Source organism: Palaemon carinicauda, chromosome 36, assembly GCF_036898095.1.
Source record: "Palaemon carinicauda isolate YSFRI2023 chromosome 36, ASM3689809v2, whole genome shotgun sequence".
NCBI classification, from domain to species: Eukaryota; Metazoa; Arthropoda; class Malacostraca; order Decapoda; family Palaemonidae; genus Palaemon; species Palaemon carinicauda.
This window is the reverse complement of record NC_090760.1, coordinates 52,107,150-52,114,649: the sequence shown is the minus strand read 5'-3', so window position 1 is coordinate 52,114,649 and position 7,500 is coordinate 52,107,150.

The window sequence follows — 7,500 nt, the reverse complement described above, 5'->3', positions numbered from 1 at the left end:
TGTTCGTGTCCTACAGTCCACATCAAAAGGTCATAAGCCAAAGATCCTGTCTCGCCAGTCTTAATTTTCAAGTCATCAGATAGCATCTCTGCAACTTTTAATGTTGATCCAAGCAAACTCTTTGTAGTCAAATGAAAATGTCTTCTATGCAACTCATCCAATGATGCAGAAAACCTTGAAATGGCGGTTCTTAAGCTAATGACATCATTCTCTTCAAGAAAAATTGCTTGCATATTCACTTCTACAATTACGTTGGTTGATGTAATAAAAATGTCTTCTTGTCTTTCTACTATATTGCCATATTTAAAATATATATTTTTAGTCTTAGAGCTCATCCCATACGAGAAAAATGTCTGAGCGAACAATATCACTCCCAACAACAAAAAATTCATCTTGGAAACCTGTAACGAGAAAAAATATATGTAATTACTCCTGTATTAAAAAGAAAACTTTTAATCACATAAAACAGAATAAAATTTTCCCTCACTTCTTTTCCTCTCTTTTCTTTTTAATTTCTTATGTGAGCCAATGGTACTATTCTCTCATCCGTGGGTTGGGCTACGTTTTGAATTCTAAACCTATTGGCCGTTAATGTTTCCAAAATGTTAAATGGGCCTTCAAACTTAGGTGTTAGTTTATAGTTGAGCCCTTTTCTGACATTGATTTGAATATAGATGTTATCACCCACGGTATATGTTTTAGTTGGTTTCGCTATTTTATCATGATTCCTTTTCATTATGATTTGTGATTCTTCTAAATTCTTTCGAAGGATATCATATCGACTTATACTTGCATTTATACATTCTTTTAAAGGATTTGATAGATTAGTTGTAGGCGTTAATAGATGGAAAGGTGTTCTAACTGGGGTACCATACAATGCTTCATGCGGTGACATTTTAATTGATATATGATATGAATGATTCAGAGTACTCAGTGCCGCCGGTATTGCAATATCCCAGTTGGGGTCTGATCCCCCTAGTGTTACCCTCAATATATTTAATATCTTCCTATTTGCTCTTTCCACTAGCCCATTCGACTCTGGGTGATACATCATGGTATTTATTTTCTTTATGTTGAGGAATTCACACAATGAGGTAAGAAAGTGATTATTAAATTCACCACCCGAGTCTGAGATTATCATGTGTGGAATTCCATGTTTACAAATGTAACACTCGTAAAACTTCCTAGCGCATTCAATTACAGTTTTAGTTTTAAGCGCTATTAGTTCTGTATATCGAGTTAAAGCATCTATAATTACTAAGAGGTGCTTATTTCCTCTGTCTGACTCGTAAAATCCTGTTAACAAATCTAAATGTATTCTTTCAAAGGGTTGATTGGGCACAGGATAAGCTCCTAGGCTGACAGGTGTTTTCGTATGCCCTTTGTTTTCCTGACATGTGCGACAATTAGCTATGTGTCTTTTTATATCTGTAAGCATTGTATGCCAATAAAACAATGATTTGGCTTTCTGTGACATTAATGAGAACCCAGGGTGTCTATGTAATGGATTTGAATGCAACCAATTCAGGACAGTGGAAATAAGTGAGATTGGTACTACTACCTGGTCGTTAGTTACATGTGGTGTATTGCGGGTTTTCCTTGTCACAGTCCTACACAGAATATTATCTTTGATTATATAATTCTGCTGCTTATACTTTATATATTCCTTTTCTTTATGATTACCTTTCAAAGCATTTATAATTGTTTCTATTTTCTGATCTTTTCTTTGCTCAGTCTGTAACAATTCAGCACTCCAGCCTAAATCTTCTTGTTCAGATCTTGTTTTTACAATAGGCATGGATGTTGATATATCTAATAATTCAGCTAAAGGCTCCGTACAAGATGACACGGGGTTGCGTGATAATGCATCCGCAATGATATTTGCTTTCCCAGGTAAATACCCGATTCTTGCGCCAAAATCTTGAATGATCAAATGCCACCGAGTTCGTTTAGGGCTGTGGTTGAAGCCTTTGAAGAACTCTGTTAGTGGTTTATGGTCAGTAAGAACCTTAACGGGATAACCGTAAATTATGAACTTAAAATGCACTAGCGAATTAACAATAGCTAGTCCTTCCTTGTCTATTACTGCACACTTACTTTCGGAAGTTGTCAATTTTCGAGAATAGAAAGCTAACGGGAAAAACTGTTTATCATATTGCTGAAGCAATACCCCTCCCACTCCTAAGTCTGAGGCATCTGTTGCAATGAATAATTCCTTACCGAAGTCAGGAAATTTTAAGATAGGAGAACTACACAGTTCATCTTTCAAAGTATTAAACGCCTGTTGATGTTGCTCAGACCATATGAAATCTACGCCCTTCTTCGTAAGATCAGTTAAAGGAGCGGCTATTATTGAATAGTTGCGTATAAAACGCCTGTAATATCCACTACAACCCAGAAATTGCTGTATTCCCTTGACATTAGTAGGTATGGGAAAATTATGTATAGCCGACACCTTATCATGGACTACTTTAAGACCTTGGCTTGACACCATGAAACCCAAATATATTAATTCTGTTTTGAAAAATTCACACTTACTAATCTTTACCCTTAAGTTATGTTGTCTTAATCTCTGTAGTACTAGTTCTAACTTACGTAGATGTTCTTCTAAGGTGTTGGAAAAGATTACAAGATCATCCATATAGGCATGCAATATATCCCCTAACAAGTCTCCAAACACTATGTTAATCATTCTTGTAAATGTTATAGGAGCACAACGTAAACCAAAAGGAATCCGTAAAAATTCATAATGTCCCCTGGCTGTGCTGAAGGCTGTGTATGGGATACTATCTTCTTCTAATGATATCTGGTGAAAGCCTTTAAGTAAGTCCAAACTGGTAAAATATTTATTCTGACCTAACAAAGACAAAATATCGTCAGTACATGGCACTGGGAATCGATCAGGGATCGTTTCCTCATTTAGACGACGAAAGTCGACGCAGATACGCCATGTTCGATCTTTTTTCGGTACAACTATTAAAGGAAAATTATAAGGGCTGTTTGATTTTCTAATGACTCCTTCCTCTAACATTTTACCTACTTCATCATTTATTTCATTCTGGAATTTCATAGGGAGTCTGTACGAGGGTACATATATAATTTTCTGCTTGTCCTTTAACCTTATTTGATGCTCGATCACATCTGTTTTTCCTAAGGATCCATCCGTAGTGGAAAAGACATCTTGATATTTAGTTAAAAGTTCAAAAATATTCTGCTGAATTTCTTCGTCTTGAATGTCCTTACTGATTTTATTTTTAATAGATCGCAAAAGGGACTCATCCGCAACTGATTGAGAGTGATTGATTTCAGCAACGGTAAGAATACGATGTTTATAAACTTCTACATCCAAGATATGTTGATTTTTGTGAATTACTAAAGTGTTATTTAAATGATTACAGACTTCGATATTACATTGCTGATGTGAGCCTACTGTATAAATAGCTTGTGTGACAGACAATCCGTTAGTTTTCAAAGTATCGGAAAGGATTAATATTTCAGATCCCGGTAGTGTTTTCTTTATATGCACTATTAAATTCGAAGGTATGTTTGGTTCGATAGATTGCGTGCAAGATGATATTACGGGTGAACGAGAATTCTGCTGGGTCGCGTATAATATTTCTTTATTAGTGAGACAAGTTATTGGTTCTTCAACGTACGTTACGGTTACATTTTTCGTCTCCTTTTTATCCAAAACTGATTTTAAGGTATTAGAAGACTTATAGAATTTCCCTTTGATATACACGCCGTGCTTGGCAGGAGCTAAGATAATGTTTTGATTTCCCATAGATGGGTATCCTATAATTACAGCTGGATACATATTAATGTTTTTTACAACAACAAATGTATCGGCAAACGTGCGATTACCGACTCTGAACTGAATATGAGTTATGCCTATGATGTTTAATTCATTATTTCCTATACCTGAAAGTCTAATTCCTGATTTTTCAATCGGAAAGTTCGAAAACAACAAATGATGTGTCTTCAAATCCATAATATTACGAGGACTACCAGAGTCAAAAAATAACGTAAAGGATTTGTGTTCTAAATTTACAGCATATAAGGTTGGCCGTAACTCATTTTGGCTTATTATTGTATGAATTCGTTGCAAATCTACGGGAGCATGCACTGTTTTACTTAATTCGGCCGTGTGTTTCATAGGAAAATCTATTGTCTCACAATTATATGATAAAACATTAAATTGATTATTCAATACTATTGATGTTGACATGAATGACCTTGACCCAACATCACTCTCTTCCCCTCTAGAGTTAACTATGTGGTATTTGCTTTGCTCTGCACATTCTGAAAATTAGTCTGACCTTGCGAGGTCTGGTTTGACGGCCCAGGCTCAGCGATATTTGAAGAAGTGTTTGTTTGTTTCGGACTCTGAACCGCATTGACATTTGGTTGTTTCTTCTTATTGTTAAAATGAGGATTTTTCTTTATATTTCCATATGGAACTGACTGTGGAATTGACTGTGTATTTCTGGGATATTGTTGTGTCTTACGCGAGTAACATTGACTATAAGAATGCGTTGCAGTGTTGTGAATTGAGCAAAATTTTGTTCTACAGTCTGCGCTTATGTGACCTTGACGTTTGCAGTTGTAACACGTCACTCCCGCTACTGGACTGTTAACTACGTTCACTGTTTGTGGTTTTGTTTCATTCTTTGCAAAAACTTGAGTTAACACGGGATCGAGATCTGGACACTTGGACATGTGTTTCTTTATCTGTTTATAGACATCCAATTCCGTACTTGCAGGCGTTAACTTCTTATCAAAACACCGCACTAAAGCTTCAGGCAACATAAGTGCCATGCAAGTCAAATACATTAATCGCAAAAAATCTTTCACGGAGATGTAATCGTTAGTAACCCAAGTGGAATTACCTAAAATGTCCTGATACTCGTTAAGCCTATCAGCTATGAGAGCTGCTCTCTCAATAACATTAAGCCGATTCATAGTGGCTTGATTAAGTGTATTTCGTAACGTTAACACTATATCCAAGGCTTCCTCACCCCCATAGATCGCGCGTAACCTAACTTTGAAATCATCCCAAGTAACTGCTTCTTGAAATGAAACACCTCTTAAATATGCACTCGCATCCCCCTTAGAAAAATCTATAAAACTTTTAGCTTCTTGTAATTGTACAAAAGGGTCTACGATTTGTTTGGCATTTAAATGGGCATCAACGGATGAAATCCATGACTCCACATTTTGTGGCAAGAACCCGTTGACCCGACCTTGAAAAGGAAGGATTGCTGACCTGGCATTTACAAGCATCACAATTGGAGGAGGATTAGTCTGGCCTACACCACTAGGTCCAGGGGTAGGGCTGACAGGAGGAGCCATGACTGCTGTATTTTTTTTTTCTATCTCTTTGACCCCTTGCAATTCTATCAAAATATCTCTATGAGTACAGACGCCCACTGCGTAAACGCATATGTATAATAAAATTCCCCCAACAATGTTACTAATCCCAAAACATTTCCCCAAGAATTTCTGAAAGAAAAAGGAATTAGCACAAAGAAAGAAAAATTCTAAATGAGAATTCGGAGTTTCCTATAACAAAGATTAGCAATTCACTCACCCCAGTAATAATCGACTAACGACTTGTGATAACTACATTTCACTGCCCAAACTGGAATGAATTCAAAATATCTGTACTTAGCTTATATATGAAGTCGACACGTCCTCTCTCTCTCTCTCTCTCTCTTGATGTTTTGTTAGCGATGTCTCGTTCTAGTTTCTTGTTGAATGTAGTTCTTCCTGGATATGTTTTGCAATTGTTGAACGCCAGTCCTTGGGTTTCCTAGGATGTTGATTGAAGATTCAGGTTGTATTCTAACATATGTTGATGTTAGCTGTTTCGTTGGACTTAGTCAAAATTGTAGATTCTTGTAGATAATGTTGAGTTCTTGAAGATCTTTCTCAGGTTTTACAGCTTTTATTTTGAAGTCTTGAAGATCTTTCTCCGGTTTTACAGCTTTTATGTTGAAGTCTTGAAGATATTTCTCTGGTTTTACAGCTATTATTTTGAAGTCTTGAAGATTTTTCTCTAATTCTTAGAGTTTAACCGCTGTCTTAGAGTTTAATCGCTGTCTTAGAGTTTAATCGCTGCCACCATTTATTGGCGTGCTACTGTTATAAGCACACATTGAGTATGAGTTGTTTCAGATGTATGTAAATGGATAACTGAATACATCTTAATAGTTTTAAGTATTTATTCTATAAAAACAACAGAGTTAAACATCTCCATCACTGGAGGAAGCTGGGTTGGTCCAGATGACCAATTCTGGTGAAGTATAGATATGAACTGACTAAATTATCGATATCACAGATATCATATGCTTAGTTTATTTTAGACACGTCACAAACTCGGAAGACACCTGCATCCGGTGACGTCACAAACTTTCACACGCTTGAGACAATGTGTTGACGTTAAGAAGAATGTCAAATTGCTGAGGTTTGCATTGTATGTCCGGTTTACGATTTGAATGACTTCAGCAACTCCCAGGGTTAGCTCCTTCAACCAACATGACATATTACGTCATTTGTTTTAAACATGTAATATTAACTATTCTAATCATTACATATATATATATATATATATATATATATATATATATATATATATATATATATATATATATATAAATATATATATATATATATATATATATATATATATATATATATATATATTATCATCTTTTATAAGTAGACGTGGTTGAAACTCTAATTGGTCTCTGGTACCATGGTAACCGAAAAGTTCCTTCAGTCTTCGGCTCATCTTAACAAGTCATTTGACTGACAAGCTAAGTAACATCATATAGAGTTCAAATATGTTTAAAATATCAGTGGCAGTTGAATCGAAAGGGGATATCAATGTTTGCAGAATCAAAAATAAAGTCCAGTTCTATAATTATTGACGGATATCTAGTCTCTTATTAATTACAAAAAAGCAAAAGAATTTCTTCTAGCCTTTTCAAGAATAGATCAAAGGAGGTTACAATTATAGCGTTTATTATGAGCAAGCATTTCCTTGGAAGATATGGGAGTGTGAATTATTGGCTTTTTATTTTCCAATACATATATATATATATATATATATATATATATATATACATATATATATATATATATATATATATATATATATATATATAAATATATATATATACATATATAGGTATATATATATATATATATATATATATATATATATATATATATACATAACATATATATACATATGTATATATGTATGTATATATATATATATATATATATATATATATATATATATATATATATATATATATTATATATATATATATACATATTATATATATATATATATATATATATATATGTATGTATATATATAATATATATATATATATATATATATATATATATATATATATATATATATATATATATATATATACATATATGTATATGTATATATATATATATATATATATATATATATAT